The 19,853-nt window shown below is 33.8% G+C and overlaps 1 protein-coding gene and 1 long non-coding RNA gene across 2 annotated transcripts in view; one reads left to right on the top strand and one right to left on the bottom strand.

Moving 5' to 3' along the window:
• LOC143895503 (uncharacterized) overlaps positions 1 to 19,853 on the bottom strand; it is a 257,055-nt gene that overhangs the window by 214,920 nt on the left and 22,282 nt on the right. The gene's annotated exons all lie outside the window — the stretch shown is intronic.
• Positions 1,948 to 2,991, top strand: LOC143895572 (uncharacterized). Its single transcript, XR_013256364.1, has 3 exons — positions 1,948 to 2,374; positions 2,487 to 2,593; positions 2,935 to 2,991. It is a non-coding gene; the product is annotated as an uncharacterized LOC143895572 (long non-coding RNA).

Below are 19,853 nucleotides of genomic sequence, written 5' to 3'. Positions count from 1 at the left end.
ACTCCCGGTATTATATTGGTTTTAATCTCGCGACGCGGCGCGTACTTTGTTACACGGCGACGGAGGAATTACGGCGAAGAAGGCAACGAATGAAACTATACGATCCGCTTGACGACCGTCGACGTCGACCCGTGATGCCCCGCGGCTCCCGCGCCCCGCAGGTAGACTCTAACTAGAGAGAGAATTTCGTAAATCGCGCGGCTAACTTCACTCGCCACTCTCGCCGGGAGCAACCGTCGCGAGAGCGCTACACTTGCCGCTTGTTAGGCAATTTTAATCAACTGTAATTAAGTCATCGATTTATGCGAACACTCACATTCGTGCGTCTATCCTCCACGATCGCCAAATATAAAAAACGTACGACGTTGAGAGACTGTGCTCGCTAATTAAACACGTCGCGGCGTCACTTAATTTATTCCGCTCGATTCCTTTGTCCGTGTTCCGAGAACAACTTTTATTCTGAAGCCACGCGACTCGCACGGTGCGAGGTGCGAGGTGCGTGGTGCGAGTCGTACGACACGACGCGATGTCAAATTGACGGTTGAGAAAATCGAGACCGCCGATCATTCGAAAGAATGTGATCCAATGCGATATACCTCGGTACCCGTATAAATTCCGAAGCACATGTATTAAATGAACATTCGAGGTATCACCAGTTTTTCGCAATCTAAACAATCGGAGTCGGCGATTCGTGCGTATTACTTACTCCGCGATGCGATGCGGGAACGGGAGAGCGGGAGCAACGACGTCAGAATGGGCCACGAGCACGAGCGCCGCGGTATTTACATGAGCAGCGAGGATAGAGCGGGGGTAGGGTGACTACGCACAGTACGCACGATGCGCGGTCGGTATGCGAACCAGCCTACCGGGCCTACCCGGCCTACCCCCCCCCCCATCACCTCTGCTCCATGTTAAGGCCTATCTACATAAGACGCAGAACGCGAGTCGCAAGACACACGCACAGTCAACGTGTCAATCTAACAAAGAGGTTACCGCGGCGCCCGCGGATCGTATCGCGGAGTAATAACGAATCGCCAGGTCCGATTGTTCAGATTACAAAGAGCTGTGATACATCGAATGTTCATTTATGGCCGGTCTATATGCAGCCGTACGTCGAAGTCGGATGTCGCGTCGGAACGTAATAGCCGATGGTTCAATGAGGAAAATTCGTTTTCGAAAGAGAAATTCTTTCATTGGACCATCGGCTGCGTTCCGAAATTCGACTAATTGTAGAACCAGCCTTTACGTGTGCTTCGCGGAATTTATACCGAGGTATATATCGCACTCGCATTCGATTACATTCTTTCGGATGATCTCGCTTTTCTCAACCGTCCACTTGATTCGCATTTCGTTTCGCGTCGGTGTCGCGCAGCTTCGGAATAAAGTTTTCGGAAATTGAGCAAATTCGAGTAAAGGCTATCGTATACATATAAAACGCATAACTTAGCATAAGACCGCTAAACCAATGAGCATCCGGCATAAAGTTATCGCCATATTGATTTAAGCGGGGAGCACACACTTCTGCACAACGCATAATGCGTAAGCATAAGAAAATTGATTGGTCCATACACATATGTGCATGAGAAAATAGACCAATCAATTTTTCGGGCCCTACGCAATTTGGTGTGCGATAGCCCTAACGTCGTGTATTTAATCGTATTTTGATATTTGGCGATCGTCGGGGTGGGGGATATACACAGTGTTCGTAAATCGATGATTTAATTGGAGATAACCGAAATCGTTTCACGAGCAGCAAGTGTAAAGGCTATCGTATACACAAAATTGCACTGGCTGCGCATATGCATAGCGTAAGACTGCCGGACCAATGAACGTCTTATGTAAATCGATATGACGACTTTATGCTGGATGCTCATCGGTTTAGCGGTCTTATGCTACGCTTAAGCAAAGCTATGCATTTTGTGTGCGATGGCCTTTAACGTTCTCGCGACGGTTGCTCCTGGCGAGAGTGGCGAGTGAAGTTGGCCGCGCGATTTACGAAATTCTCTCTCGACTCCGCCATGTTAACATCTATATTGATCTATATACCTGCGGGACATCAAGCGTCACGGGCGTCAAGCGGATCGTTCGTGTCCGTAGCTTCTCCGCCGTAATTCTTCCGTTGCCGTCTAATAAAGCACGCGCCGCTTCGCGAGATTAATACCGGCAGTGCCGTGCAAAGTATATCGAAAGTGTCGTGGGGTCAATGGTCATATAAGTGACGATATCGTTGATTTTCGCGCGCGCGTCGTGGAGTCGCGAGTGAGCGTGCCGACGGAGATGCGATAAGTAATGGACCGACGCCACCGACGGAGGCGGATCGAGGAGAGGAAGACGAGGCCTGGGTGGCATCGGGCGGCAGCGGGGCAACCGTGGGGTGAGTAATTATTATTCGGTTATTATATTTTGCTGTCCTGTGACGGATTCCGTCACTATCTCAGGCGCGACTTGATTCGCCCGTTACACGTGATATTCATTACTCGTTCCAGGTTCCAGCGCAATCTCACAATTTCGGAGTTCGATCTCCAGCATATATGCGAGAAGAAATATTGGTTGCTTTCCATTTACACTCAAGTGATCTGAGTCACTCAGATATGTGAGTATTTTATACTCGGGTAAGACATGTCATTTTGTATTTACCTGCTTATTTTGATGACAAAGCTATCGCATAATAATATACAGGTCCATAGCCTCACTTTTAATGTGAGTTTATTAGATTCGTTAAAGCACATGGTCTCGATTGTGGATAAAAACTCAGCTGAATCTCACTTGCCAGCATGCAAAAAGAACGTCGTAATATTACTTGCATGATTTTTCGCGGATTAAATTATGAGAACGAATTAATATGTTGAAATACATGCTACCGCTAATTATTTACTTGAAGTATCGATTATCTTTTGGACCCTGTTTTAATGTAAGAATATTTATATGTTACAGATCAACGCAGAGTTACAATGCAGAATTATACTCCGCTGTTGCGCATCGGCCGGTAAGTTATTTTTTTATTTCTTTCATCCTCTAAACATACGCGTATAGGCACGTATAAAAAAATATGTGTCCCTTATTTGTCAGAAAACAATAAAAGCTCATGATAATCGGAGAGGGACGCTTCCGTACCTTTTCTTGTAAAATAAATAATCGAGCACAGTACGTACCACGCAATCAGCATTTAAGAAATCGAATTTACGTGTAAACTAATAGAATCTGTTTACTGAAAAATAGAAAACGTTAAAATTTCGATTTTTTAATAAATAAAATCAGATAAGTGGACAGTGATTTGATAAACAGGAACGTGTTTCGGGTAAAGTAATTTACGTTCTGCCTTAAATCCAGTTATCTCGCTGCGGCGCCGTGACGGGTTTCATAATAAATATACGTAACGAGCGTTTGAAAATATTTCTTTTCCGTAAACGACAAAATTGAAAGCGGCACAGAGTTTATTACGGCTATACGGCTATGCATGCGTTGTACGAATGCGTACTTTTGTCGCAGAGGTCAGAATTAATTAAATCTACCCCACTGGTGAGCAAAATTTAAAAATGGTTTGTGCGTTGAAAAATTTTTTCATAATTTCAAAGCAACCTCAATGTGACCACCAAGCATTTTCCAGAACTGTGATCTAAATTCATAACGAAATAATATTTTACTCCCACGTGTACAAACCTTTTGCTGAAATAGAACCAAAAGCTGAATTTATTGGAGAAGATTAATCCTGACTTGCTCTCTCTCTTTAATCTAAATGAGTAATACGTAATTTATTGTATAGTTAATTGATTTTATTGATATAAGTTGTATATTATATAAAATAACCTAACAATTACATATTGCCTCTTATACTATTATCTTTTTAATTTTTCTGAATTTTTTTAAATAAAACTTTATGGTTGCAAATAGATAACAAAGCTTTATATTTTACATTCAATTAAAACAACTAATTTCGATTTTTACAAAAATAATACATTATTTAATTAAATATACGCTGGTTAAATTATATTTTGATTGGAATGTATTAAGGAATTACTTAATAAAATTAGAATATTGAGGAATAAAAATAGAATGTGGAGTAAGGTAAAAATACATTATTTTGTAATTAGAAACCATGAGCGTCCGTTGTTGATATTATAAGTATTCGAGAAAATAGCATCATGACGTTGAAATCTGACGCGACAAAAGAGCACTTAATCTTATATACGTTGTACGTTGTATTGATTTCCGACAAGAGTGCGAGTTAGATGGACGTATACATTAATTTTCCGGCTCTTTTCATCCGTCCATCTATCGTAAGTTTCTTGCTTCATATCTTTATAGAATAACATTCTTCTTGTGTGCTTCAGTACCTATCAAAGAAAATGATTATAAGTAGATACTAAAGCCATAAATCAAAAATCATTTAATCATGTTTGCGTTACAAATTGATTATATATTTGGTTCTTTAATAAAAAGTTTTCATCGCACAGATATAATGCATGACTTTTTTCAAGTATTACTATTTTATTACATTGTACCACTGATTTGACAGATGTTAATGTATCTATAGTGCTGGAATTTTATTTTATTCAAATTTAAATAACTTCATTATTATTCTTCAATATTTTATTCACACATGCTTCAAATTTAGCTTTTTGATCAAATAAAATACACTAAAAATTAACTGAAAAATCATATTTTGGGAATTATTTAAAATATTACTTATTAAAAGTCTTTCTATTTTTACACTATAATTATTAATATCGGGTATCGATATCATATTTGACGTAATACTCAATAAGAAAATATTGTGTCAAAGATCATAAAATTATATAGTTGAATAATTTTTGGAACATTTGCATATAACGTTCGCATATCAACGGTTAATCTTGGATATTAGAAAAAAAAACAAATACACAAAAAATATATAGAACAAAGAATGAAGAGAACGTCATATTTTTAGCGGACAGTGAACTCGCGGAAAATTTACGAGTCCGCGAAGTATCGTGAATCTGACTGTTTGATTTCACGCTCTCGCGCGTAAAGAACATCTACTCGTATTTGCGTCCGTGGTAATACTCGAGACAGCCAGATCTCCGATATAGGTGAACGTTCGCAAACTGTGCTTGCGCGCGCATATAAGGTGTCTCGTTTATTTATGAGCCGCGCGAATACTACACCTTCTTGGATTTTACAGCCAAGGGCCATCTTCGCTGCGCTGCAGACATGTTTGAATACTCGCGTTTCTTTCGAAAATGATGATGCCGATGTATGTGGAGAATGTGCAAAATCTTCTTAACTTCTCTGAAGCAGTAAATCGCATTTTGTACTTATACGTCGACCGCCATATTCTTATATTCATATATGTATAGGGTAAACTCGGGTGAGATGGCCATATAGAGGAAAGATGGCCAACCCATGTTCATTCGATGCTTCATAGCGAGGCAGATTGAAAGAACATAGATTGGCCATCTTTCCTCTATGGCCATCTTACCCGAATTTATCCTATATCTTCAATATTTTGTTTAAGAAATGTTAATATGTTGAATAATTGACGTTACAAAATTTCAGTTAACATTTTGTACAGTCATATACATATATGTCACATTTTAGCTGATAGTACTCGAATTCAGAACTTGAATTTATGTTAAAACCATTGTAATATACGTTGAAGTGTGTGTGAATATATTCTGTTATGAAACAGAGAATATATATTTTTTTTTATTAATACAGACAAAAAATTATAGATTAAAAAATAATAAAACAAGAAATAAAATAGAATCGATAAAATCTCAGAGATTTCTTATAGATCTCGTTCGACGAATCAAAACATGATTCACTTATCCTCGGCGTATCGTTAAAGCTCCTAAACTTGCGACGTGCATTACAATATGTGATTTATACTACCGTGTACTGTAAAGCAATTTCTCACCGTCAGCGAGAGATGGGATCTGCACAAAATGCTTTCTCCAAGCGAACTTCATGCTTTATTGACCTACATTTATTAGCCCGTTTGCTCTTTTCGGCCGCGCGCCCACAGCAAACTACAAATTCGGGACTTGCGCCGATATGTTTACTGTTCGCCGTTTTATCATATATGGAATCGCGCGAGAGCGCCGGTTGGCTCGTACACCATGGTTACGTGGGTCTCTCTCTCTCTCTCTCTCTCTCTCTCTCTCTCTCTCTCTCTCTCTCTCTCTCTCTCTCTCTCTCTCTCTCTTTCTCTCTCTCGCGCGCGTTGAGAGAACGAAGGATTAAATTAATCTTCTTACCTCCCTCCTGCCTGGTAATGACAAGAACAATTATTGGTTTCAACGGGCGGCTGGTCTAAATAGCCTGGGTAGAGAAGAGTTAAAAGAAAACTTTCCGCCGCCGTCGCGGCGTCGTCGTTGCCCCGTCGCGAGTTTCGTGTGAACAAGTTTCGTGCTTCATTGTGCCATGCTGATGTTTATTGAATTTCACCCGACGCGTGGAACTTACGTACTTTTAAATCGAATCGCTATTACGCGTTTTTTTTTTCGTTGAAGATTCCTAATGAAGCGCGGAGAACCGCGCTTTATTTAGGAATTTAAAAAAATCTTAGGACGGAAAAGTGGACTGCTGATCTCGCGGATAATCCTCTTAATAAAACTCCCTAAAGCAGCGCGTTGCACATTTTAATTGTAAAAAGCGATAAGTGGTAAATTCCAGAGACCTTGTCGCGGTCAGACGAGTGGCGCGACTACAAGTCCCGACAATGAAATATCGCTTTATCGGTCGGTTCATAAATTCCGCCTCTTTTTCGACGGTTCTTGAAGAAGATTGCTTCCTCGACTGCGTCTTTTGTTCGTTTAATACTATGGAGGTCATATCAGCAGTCGAGAAGTTCTTATTTACAGATTCCCCAACGCGAATTTCTTGAACAATATAGGGTTTTAGTATAACTATTTACATTTTCGATACTTAATGTATATTATACTTCCTTTATCTTTAGATAATTAAATTTTTAGCTATTAGATAATTAAATTTTCTATCTAATTTTGGGTAAAATAAAATTGACTTAACACTCATAAAGGAAACTTTAACTAAGAGCGATAGCTTTTTGATGCGTTTTAACGCGTTAACCTAATTATGCAATTTTGCTGCTTTTAATAAATAAAGTTTAATATAATAAGTAATAAAATTAAAACAGAATTTACAGTCAATAATTTAAAAGTTTTATTAACTAGAATTGTTTGTTTTTATAGAATATAATTCTTAGACGTTTATTAATATCATTATTAGTTTTCTCTATATGATATTTTAGACATTTTTTTTAATTAACAAATATTGTATTTACAAAATGGTCAAATAACGGTTAAAGATTAAATCTTATTTAAATACACACACGAACAAAAATATATAAATTTTTTTAACTATATCTTGTATTGACTTTATTATTTATTGAAAAATAAGTTTTCCTACTCTGTAATATATGTACCTCTAATATTAAGTTTGTAAAAACTCTGAGATTAGTAACACTGATCAAGAACAATTGGTATTTTAATATTTTTGTTAAAATTATTTAATATTAATAAATTATATAGTTAATCGTAAATTATTCGTTAAAACTACAAAAAATTATCTATTAATATTTGACACGTACCTACGATGACTTTACAATCGTAATCGGTAAGAAAATATTTGATTTATGCGCGTGCGAGTTTATGCAATTTATTTTCGATTTTACGAATCAAGATTTCGAGTTTATCCAACACGGAGAGAGAGAAAAAACATGTGACAATATAATATAGGATTATGATATAAGCCGAACGCGGCAGACGAATCGACAGGTATACCATCCCCTATCATGGCGAATAATTTTTTTCTTCGAGCGATTTACGCGATGAGTTGCGATCGTTATCGATTTATGAACAGTAACATCCTTGGATATGCGCCGAACCCGACCCATAAATACCGAGTGGCGCGTAGCTTTTCGTTGTATCTGTCATAAATACGCATTTTATCTGCCGTGGGATTTCAAATGAAAAACAGTCGTCAAGAGCTCATGGGATTACTCGTAAAAGAGGCCGATGGTCACAGAAGGGTTTTTTACAACTCTAGCGCACTTTATATACATTCTTTAGTCGCGATTTTGCTGACCCGATGCATGGGTTGCTCCTCATGAAAAAACTTTTCAGATAGAACGACAAAATTTGTAAAAATTTTTGTACTTTTTAATTTAAAAAAAAAAATAGAAAAAAAAATATTTTTTATTCAGAAAAATAGTTTGTTTTTATATGATTATTTTATTACAATTAGGTATACAAAAAGTATTTACAATTCATTAAAATTACATTATAAATTACACAGTTTCTTTTATATTATATTTTTATATTAATATATTTAATCACACAAGTATAGTTTGTGTAACAATAGTAATTTAGCATTTGCGTACGTATTCTGTATTATATTACATTTTTTTATATATTTATATTTATTTGATTGGTTTTTTTAGTAACATCGCACTCGTGCGCGGTACCCCGCTTTTGTTAAAAATATCGTTGAAGTACAACAGGCAGGAAATCACGTCGCACCTTTAATTGATAAAATAAATTACGTTTGCCATTCGCAATTTTAGTAAAAAAAAAAAACATTCTATCTAAATTTATTTAACATTTATTTATTGTATTACATAATTTACGTCAGATTAATTATTTTTTGTTAAAAAAATTCGATAAATTATACAACAAAATAATTATAAAATATATACTGTTTTTATAAATAAAAAAAATTAGAAATTCAGGAATGAATGACGCAAAGCATTAAATTGTAACTAAGAAATAAGAAAAACAAAAGTAATTTTGCGTTTAATAACGATGATATCGTTATGTTTGATAAGCATCATGTTATAAAATTTACGCTTTCTCTTCAATGAACAAAGTTTATTTCACGAATTCAATTTTCAAGACGTAGGATTTCGTGCTTTATAAATTTCAATGACGCTTTTCATTCTTTGCAGCAAATGGCAAAGCAGTATAAAACTTACATTTTAATTTACGTTCGAGAAAGCGTAGTTCTCGAAATATCCGGGAGTTCGCGGTGTGAGGTCTCATAAATCTCGCGCGACGAGAATCGACCTGATGCCGGGTGGCTCAAAGAAAATGAGTAAAGCCTCTCGAGCGCCCAGACGGCACGTGTCGAATTATTCATTCGTCGTCGGTCCCAAGCAGTACCTGTGGAGAAAGCCTTTATCGTTTCACGCAATTCAACCAAGTCAATGTAGTTAATAAAAACTGTATCCTACGATATTGACAACGGCAAACGAAACGGAAGAAACGTCTAAACATCAAACACAGAAATTTCACGTTTCGTTATAATCGTTCATATAATATGCGTAACTCGCGTACGCGTAACTTTAAAGTAAAATTTAACGTATCGATCTTTATTTAAATAGGAGATAACGAAATAAAAATAATTAATCACTTATTTGTAACTGCTGAGTAAGTTTTTAATGAAACAAAAATTTATGTGAAAAATTGCGCTATTTCTTAATATTAAAATCTATTTTTAATACGCATATATATTTACAAGGAAAAATTCCTTTGTAAAACTTTGTTTGCTCGATGTGTATACTTGGTACATAAAAACTAATTTTGGTAAAAGGCAAATTTATTTACATGCATGCTTTTATGCATTCTTGAATATTCGCCTTACCAAGGAAAAGCGACTGAAATGTCCTATATTGCGAAAGATGCGCATAATACAATCTCTGATTACAGTAACTTGAAAAACGTGAGTCAAACAGATTTTATCAAGGAAATGTTTGACTGTCCGTTTCTAGACTTAACGGTCTTAACTGAACAAAAAGATCCCAATATTGCCACAGATTTTACGTTCAACAATGCGAGTTTCGGAATATTTTAACGTGTTAAAGCAAGAACTTGTTACGAAGTGAAAAGCAGCTCTCAAGGAGCAGGATACAGTATACTGACTATAACGTTGCATGCCAAATTGGTTAAGGTACGTAAGGATCTGCCGGCATGTGTAATTTCACAGGAGTTACTTAACGGATGGAAGTTCGTACCTGAAAATTCCACGTTACACCTGCTCACCCTTCCGAAATTGCAAATTCTGCTTAATAATACGCGTTACTCACGTGTACTGACACATTGAATAATGTATAAAATATATCTATGGCAGGAACTTGGCATATTTTACTCTCTTTTAATTGATAATATTTTTTAAAACTTTTATTGTACAAGATATTTTCAACCTATTATAAATGTATGAAATCTAATTTACTCCAGCTTTTAAAACGAAATCTAATTTTCTAACTTAATAAAAAATCGAGAACTTCAAAATTATATATGTATCGCAAAAATGTATGTGCATTGTGCAACTTACCAGAAATATAATTTTACTTAAAAAATGCTTAAGAAGAATAAATAATATTATTAATCTTTACAGAACTACTAAGTTAATTTAATATAAAAGTTTTTTAAATATTCTAACGTTACATGTACTTTTACATGTAGAAAAATATATTTATGGTACCGTGCTCTCTTCTCTGTACTGGATTTTCAGTTATAGTGTTCGTATAAAAATTGAAAAGTAGTACGTCGAAATCGAATGTCAGTACGTACACCGAAGCCGTTCGTCAATTAATTAAACATTAAAAAATGAGAAAATCTTTATTTTTATAATCGACAACGTTTGGCTAGTGTCGTGACAGTTCGACCATTGGTTTTGGTTGGATTAATCGTCACGACTTTTTTGACCATGGGTTTTGGTTATTTCTAAATTGATTCCATGGTCGAAAAAGTCGTGACGATTAATCCGACCAAAACCAATGGTCGAACTGTCACGACACTAGCCAAACGTTGTCGATTATAAAAATAAAGATTTTCTTGTTAATCAATTATTGGCGAAACAAAACATATACTTTTTTGATAGAAATGTTTCGTAAATATAGTAAATAATTATACAATACGAAGCTTTCAATAAATTTAACGTAAAGATATAAAATTATATGTATACGTCAATTGCAAAATGTATATGCAAATAATTAATGATTAAGCAAGTTAGGTTCTTTCGAGGAATAGGTATACTATATAAAAATTATACTAAGGTATATATTATGGTGCAGGTCATACTATAGGTATACTGGATACCTATAATAATTATAATTTGATATACTATGTAAAGTCTTCATAAGGTATTATTCCACCTATTCAAAAGTAGAACTTTTCACAAGGCGCGCGAATCCAAAGCGACCGTTTTGCAACGGTCAGTGGCGAATCAGTATATGCTATGGGATCGAGGCTATTTGCGAATGGCCGATGAAACGATGAACGTCAACGAATTCCGTGATATCCTGCTTTGCTCTGTGCTTTCCGCATGCTCAACCTGTACGTTTTCACAGTATATAGTACAGTTACTGTTATAGCAATGGCGCGGGCTCTTTGCACTAACTCGTTCATGGAACACGGTACCCTATTGCAGCCGTTTCTCCTGACTTGGAAGCCTGTACATTTACAGAAATGGTCTCCGCGGAGGCAATCAAAGTCCGCCGAATGTATTTAGGATGAAGCTAAATCTGATTCTACGTCGTGTAATATCCATTACCGCCCGTGTGAGCATGCGGAACAACCAGCGTGATGTCCACTACGTTTTCTAGAAAATTTTGTTCGCGTCTTTAGAAAAACTTATAAACGAGTTAAGGGCAGAAGGTCTTGTTAAGGATTCTAGATATAAAATTATTTAGGTCTTATATATATAAAAATTATGTATTTTTATCATATATTTAGTGAAAGTTATAATACAATTATTGGATTTATATTAAAAATTCTTTATGCTATATATTAAAATAAAATTCACAACAAACTACAATAGATTTGGTTAACGATAAAGATAGACTAAAAATAAGTTTTAATAATTACTATTCAGTAAATTTCTTATATTTTTTTTAAATTATTTAAATAGATTTTTGCCTCTCTCAGTTTATAATCAAATATTTTATTTCGCAAATTGTAGAAATATGCTAAGTTCTTAAGAAAAAAGTAATATAGGAAAAAAACAGTTTTAATTAATCTCTGATAAGAATAGAGCGAAATTTATATGTATTTCTATCAAGACTTCCAAGACAATTGCTTATCGATTTCTCTGATGAGATTTCCCTGTATTTAAACAGAAGGCGTGATTAACTTCGCATTGCAGTCACAGATGTTTCACGTAATACACGTAATAAAAATAAAAGCGATACCAATATCTTTGTTGACCTGGCAACGTTGTGATCACAATTGTGCCGAAGAGTTGCTCACAGATGTCGGTAAATTGCTAGTTACATCAAACGAACAATTGTAGAAAGCTTGTAAGAAAGTATTGTGATCTACTGCAGAATAAAAATCTTAAGAAAATGTTCATGAGTTGAAGTTTCGAGAAAAATTTTACCGTTATCGACAATCTTTCTGCCGCGGAAACTTCGCAGATCTCGAAAAACGATCAATTTCAAACTTTAAGTCCCTATGCAACGATAGTAGAGCTTCGAGTGTTTCTCAAAAGTGCGCTCTTTTGACGCTTGTAGCTAGCAAGATTTTCAAGCGTAAATCGAATCACATTAATGCGATATACATAATAGCTATACATATCTTGTCCAACGCTCGCACATTATCTGTAATAATTTAGCCGAAAGTTTCAAAATTAAATGAACTATAAATGAATATCGTGGATTCACAGTACTTTATTTCTCGCGTAATAAAATAATTGTAGAGATTTCGAGTGCACAACCGCGCAATTTATATCGAGCAATTTGAGAAAGCTTTTAGTAAGATTTTGCGAAAACCGCGTTCACGCGAAATAACTTCAAGCTCGAGATACATGTATAAATCATATGTAATCGAGGAATCAATTAGATTCTCATAATACTGTAATCACATTTGAACTCCAACAACTGTTACAAAACTGGATATTCATTGAAAGTTCGTCAAAATCCGTTTCGTCAAAATACTTTTGATGCTAATTTAATTGCACATTGCTGTGTTTCGAATCCAATTATCTTTTCTGTGGCTATGAAGAGAATATTGAATATTGTATGATTCCGCTATAAAAAGGAGGAAACATGGAAATCTGCGTTAGCAGCGAATTTCGATAGAATTTCGTTATTCGTAGACCTCGGAATAATAGAACGGTCAAGTCAATGGAGGCAATAGCAAATATGTTATAAAAGGATTCAATAGTAGAATTATACAGCAATAAGTGCCAGTAACTTTTTACTGTTAATAGCTTATAAGCTTTTTCTCTCAGGATATAGTTTTCGTACGACTGCACGACGTTCATCCTTGCCAGAATCTTGGCCCAGACGCATTTAAAATAAGTCAGAGCAATTTGATTCGCGCGTTTATGTAATATCCACTTCAGAGCAGTCAGTATACCGGCGCAATCGTGTCTAGATAGAGGATACATCGTTTCGACGTGTTGGCCGGACCTCGAAATATATTGCACTTTCGGGACGAGGTCAGCTGCGACTGTAATTTCGGTACATTTATCTCGCGGTAGTGCCGCGGCTGAGATCTTTATTGAGTTGGGCTCAAATACGTCGCGTTTAAACGGCTGCGTAAACTGCGCAAAAAACTGCTCGTTGCATGCTCGCACACTCGTACGATCGGATTTTTTTTTTTACACGACGCGTAATTGGGCGACATGCCACTGCACAGAACGGATAGATAGGACGATCATGTTTCTCTGATTGATGGAATAAATGCGGAGGTCATACCTGATTGCTTATTTTTTTCTATATTTAAAATAAAAAGTAGAAATATAAAATTATTTTCTTTTAAATCCAATATTTTCAGAAATTTTTTAGTGCTGGTATAATCGCGCGGGAGTAATCACAATAGTGATTCACTATTTTATTTTTGCGTACTGTTAACAAACAACAATATTGATATAGTTTTAACTCTCTCCATACTTTCTCCTGCAGGAATGATTGATCCGTACAGTTATTCAGACTTAGCAAACCATCAAGATCAATATACAACGTAAATCTTCGCATCGTATTTACTTACATGGAAATTTGCGTTAGCAGCGAATTTCGATAGAATTTTGTTATTCGTATAGACCTCGGAATAATAGAATATGGTCAAGTCAATGGAATTTGCAATAACAAATATATTATAAAAGGATTCAATAGTAGAATTATACAGCAATAAGTGCCAGTAACTTACATACTTTTATGAATGATGCAATAAACATAAAAAAATACAACAAAGAATAAGAATCAAACCTATATATATGTTTAACGGATAAATCGAGATAGTTAAAACTTATTTTTTATATACATATATTAATGATCTGTAATTTTTAAAAATCTCTAATATTTTCTTCTGACTCAGCCATAAGATGTTCTCACAGACTCTAATATGCGTATATACGTATAATTATAGTTTTATATAATGGTTTTTCAATGACATAACCATTGTAAGCACAATCCCTGCAGTGCTGTTGGTATAATAAGTCTATTCTCTAAATCTGAATCAGTGACTGATTCAGCAATACTATTCACTGATTTAGATTTAGAGAATATTTATAGCTATATATATGTTTCTGCGTTCGCAGCTTTTTTGGAAATGTGAAAAAACAGTCGTAACAGAAATACAATGAAATATATATATTTTTTAGCAGAACATTTATTGTAAATATCTATCTCTACTGATATTTTCTAAATTAAAGACAAAGCGTTTTGAAATATCTTTTTAATCGCAATTTAGGTTGTTAGCTGCATTAACTTTCTTTTTCAAATAAATAAAAAAGAAAAAACTACTGTAAACAAATAACCAATTAATATCATAAATTTAATTGCATCTGTTCATGTAAAAATTCATGACGATTTATTAATTGTGAGATATTAACGGTTCTGTAAAACTCTCATTGTGTGCGCAATTAATGGTCAATTTTAACAAATGCCCTAACAAAGAGCGTAAAATTATCTAAAAAGTACAAGCGTTTTAAATTGCTTTTAACGAAATGAGTAGGTACTCGCGCACTCAACCGATACGTGGTTACTTTACAAAACACGTTAAGCATTCATTTAACTAAATTTTTTAATTGGCGACCCGCGCGTGTGCCACATTTCACCAGAATTCCTTAAAATTTAACCTTAACTTGCGAATGGATTTTTATCGGTGCATGGCACTGATGGAAAAAAATTTTATATGATATCCAGTCTCTTCATACCATCCGGTTCTCAACTATTACAACAACTATTCTGGTTATCATAATCGAAATTATTTCTGAATAATAATAATAATGTAAATAGCATTAAACTTTATCAAAATTACAAAGAATCTGAAATGAATAAATTATGACAAACAGAAATAATAAAGCATGACGTTATGACATACTAATCAGATAGGTAGCGAATTCGATTGGGTGCACTCAGTGCGCACTGGCGCACATTGAAGCCGCCGTACACAAATCAACGTAAAGCGTATGTTTAATATAAACGGATTAAATTTTTCTTTGTTGAGAAAAGATATAATTTTGTAATGAATAAGCTGTATGCACACACACACACACAAATTTGCCTTTAAACTTGTTAACAAATACGCTACGGAATAAGAACTCATATATATGGACAATTAGAAATGAGTAGATAATGCGGTGGAAAATGTCTCCAACTCTGATTGATTCACGAGCTAGGCTCTTAAGATCGTAGCACAATGGGAAACATGGTTCTCGGGAAGTAGGACACTTTTAATCGCAGTCTAGAAATCCAAGAGACGAAGTGCTCTTAGTAAACTGCACCCTCTTTCGTAGAAATCTTCACCGTCGGACAAGTGCGTTCTGTCTTTCGAGTTCTTGAAAAAAAGATTTTCTGAGACGATGTCGCGATGTTAGGTAAAAGAAATAACAATGCTTTGCTTTCTTAAAGATAGGTATATTCTGTACAATCACTAACACTTTTCCAAAATGAATATTGCATCGATCGAAATAATTACAGTGAAATAAATATGTCAATGAAATACTTTTCAACGAATTTAATAATTATTTTATGATAACCAATCAATATATTCATCAGATTTGATAATTTTATTAAAAATATTAAGATTATTAATTCTATATTTATATTTATTTGAAAACTATATTAAGCTTATGAGTGGAAAACATGACATTATTTTGTTTATATTTTACTGTTCAATTATTTTAATTGATTCTATCAGTAATTCTCTTTTATACACTGATATACACATATTACAACATGATTGGGTGGAATTTTTAAATTGTGTCAAATAATATTAAAAGCTCGAAGTGGACGTAATAATAAATTATACACTGCAATAACATCAGAATCAATAAATACTTTTTGCATATAAAATATTAGTTATATCAACATACCTAACTACAATTTTCTCGATAAATTTACAAATTTTTTAAAGAGTTGTATATATTTATCGAGAAAACAAAGAGAAAAATATAAGAAAATAGCATTATAAAAATTACATTTATTAAGACAAATAAAACTATTATTAGTATAATATTTAATTCATAATGAAACGAGCCTAAAATCATGAGAAAACAACGCATAATTATAAATTACTAATTATAAGTGAAATTGATTATTAATTATATAATAAGTAAAATGGATTATTATAACGCATCAGTGAAGTTTAGGCCTTTAATGTGTAAAGGTTACAGAGTTGTTGATTGCACAAGGCAAAGCCAAACCGACCAACCGCGGATTGCTTTGCAATGAGAAATTAGTAGCTCGCAATTACACTTGCACGCGCGTAGATGACTGTATGTGCGCGTGCATTTGTATGCTAACGTGCTTGTTCGTCGTTTGCGATGCAATTTATAACCGTCGGCTACGTTGTATGGTGGTTTTCGGTACATTACTACTCGTAAGCTAGAATCGTGTTTAGACAAATTTTTTTGCACTTTAAAGTCGATGTGTTACAGAAGAAAAGATATATAAAAAATAGTTTACGTAAAAAAGTTTTAATTATTATTCAATTATTAATTAATAACGTCTTTATTTATGCTAAATTTTAAAATTGTTTGGAATCTGTTTTAAAAAGTAAGTTGTTTTGAGATTACAGATATTAATAAAATATTATTATATTTAAAAATAAAACGAGAAACTGTCAAGATCTTTCAAATTATTATTAATAAACTATTATTTATTTATTTAAAGTAGGACAGTTAATCATCTTTAAAAAATATATTGCCTTCAAAATGCATTTGCTTTAAAAATACATTTGCAATTACCTCATCTTCGTCAATTTTGTCCATGTTATTTAAATTACATCGTTAACGTTAAATGTGATAATGTATAAGTGGCTTAAATCGCATCTGTCTACGATTTCTTTCCAACGTTGACATGAGAGATATAACTTTAAAACAAGAAATTGTCTACATTTATTGCTATAGACGCAATGAGATGATAGTACTTTTATTTTTTTCCGAAATATTAATTTAGTTTCAAGTAAAGAGAAATAATTGCACAATAAAAGCGAAACTTTACTATTATAGCGTATCATTATAGCATAACGCATTTCATAATCTAGGAAAATCGCATTTTACATGTTATCGTAGCTTTTTTATATGTATAGCTTTACAACTATGTTTTATTATCGACTTGACATTGCGCGATAATTTTAACAGTTATTATCATTGAGTAGTTCTTTCATATGGACATATGAAAAGAATATAAAACTAGTAAGAATATTACTTGGATATATGGTAGTTAATGTAGCCTATAGATAGCTTTAATCATGATGATACAGCCTTACTGTGCGATGTTTGATCACAAATACTCGGTTACTGAAAGAAGATTTTTCGCAAATAAAAGGCAAAGGAAGTTTCTTATCGTGCTAACATGATGGAACTAGTACTTTCTCAAAAATTTTTAACGAGACTCTTATGCATTACTTAATAACGGCTATTTGAGTTGCTCTTTAAAATCGTAATATTCGAGTATGCACACAAGATATTTTTTACTCATTTTGTTTATCACAACCATTTAATAAACATTGTAAATGCCATTAAATTACATATTTATTAAATTTTATATCAAAATTGAAATTTATAAAAATGACAAACAAATTTCCATGTATATTATGTCATATGTGAGCTAATAAAGTAATGCCGTTTTTTAAGTAGATATACGAAAATAGTCAGACGTAAGCGCGCAGAAGAGCACGCAGAATTTCAGACGGCTGCAATGCTATAAAAATCGAGAGTTGATTGTCGTTGCAGCACTCGCGCGACGATGTTAATGTATTCAGTACGCGATCATCCATATTCAAGATACGCAAATAATGCCGAATGTACGGGATTATGCTGTAAGAAACGACGAGAAACGATCAGCCGACAATAATTATTGGTGAAATCCTGTCCATCATTCAACAGTTAGGATTATCATGTTGACAGCGATGATGATGTACGAGCTACTCGACTATCCGTCTTCATGATTTCGTAGCCTTTACAATACATTTGCCTCATTTTACCATGCAAGCTGCTTTTTCCGAGCTGCTGTTGTAAAATTACATACATAGTTGCAACTGCGTTAATATTATATAAAAATATTCTCTCTTTCTGCATTTACTTTTTAAATATAATTAACTTATAATTTAATAATTATTAAATTAAATTGATCTTAAAATTAAAATTGTTTTAACTATTTGAAAATCTATATGAAGAAAAAAGTGACTAGAAACGCATTTCTTCCTTAAATCAAATTTTAAATTTATCTATTTATACGCTTATAATTTTTTGGAAAATTTTAATTCAAGACTTTATACTTATCATACTTAACTATTAAAAATAAAAAGGATTTATCAGAAAAGTAAATATGTAAATCTATTAAGAGGAAGCCAATCTTAATTTATAAAGATACGATCTTCTCTATTATACAAGAAATGAGTACTTTTTCATTGATTTTACACATACACTTGAATATATTTTTATTATTATAATATTATATATATCATATATTTTTCACGTAACATATATTTTTGTATAAATTCGTGAGAAATGTTTGTGGCCAAGTGAAAAAGATCTCGTCATCGAAAATGCTCTGGGGAGAGAAATGCGAGTCGTTCAAAAGTGAAATTTAAACTTGCACGGTAATTTAAGCGACGACCATTTATTCTTCCGCCTCGCAAGCATAGAACCAATCGTCTCACCAAAACGTATATCGGCTCCTCGAATGTTCATACTTCTCTCTTACTGTGAAATGTAAAAAAAAGTCGTCTTTCCAACAGCCGTCTTTCAAGAGCCTATTTCACGCCGATGACCACCCACCTGCCCTATCTTGAAACGCGATAAATTCGAGAATGGGGACGATTGTACGCTGCTATAACTCGAAATGAAACGCATTCGCGCACACGAGAGACAAGTTTTTCCTTTTGATCGCACTTGTGAGAATGGTTGGGTTCAAAATGCATAAAGAAACACTCGTAGAGAAGCAGGCACATAAGTATGTGTGTCACGTTGATCTATCACCTTGTATACGCGCATTTACCTTTCGTATTTTGTTTTGTTATTACGGCACGAAAGGAAACATTTCATCATATCAGAATTTTGTGAGATTTTCAGACAAATCTAATAATAAAAATTCAATATTTTGTTCAACATATCTGCCGCTTTAAAATAAATAAAACTGGAAAGTACTATAAGTATTCTGTGAGAAATTTATTAAACTAATATATTTTTTACATAAATTTAAATATATATCTATATTTTTTAAATTATATATACATATATATATATTGTTTATAACTTTAGTCTATTGTATATAACTAATAGTTTTCATAAATAATTAATCAGCAACGTATTTAAAAAAATACTTTGGAGTAATATACATCTTATTCATCAAAATTACCTACAAATTACTTTTTATCAGAAGAAAACGTATTTCTTTTCAAGAC

The sequence above is a fragment of the Temnothorax americanus genome, unplaced genomic scaffold (assembly GCF_048541705.1).
Source record: "Temnothorax americanus isolate GAGA-0224 unplaced genomic scaffold, ASM4854170v1 Scaffold16, whole genome shotgun sequence".
Classification (NCBI taxonomy): Eukaryota; Metazoa; Arthropoda; class Insecta; order Hymenoptera; family Formicidae; genus Temnothorax; species Temnothorax americanus.
The sequence above is the reverse complement of the archived record's forward strand: the minus strand, read 5'-3'. Positions and strand labels throughout refer to the sequence as shown.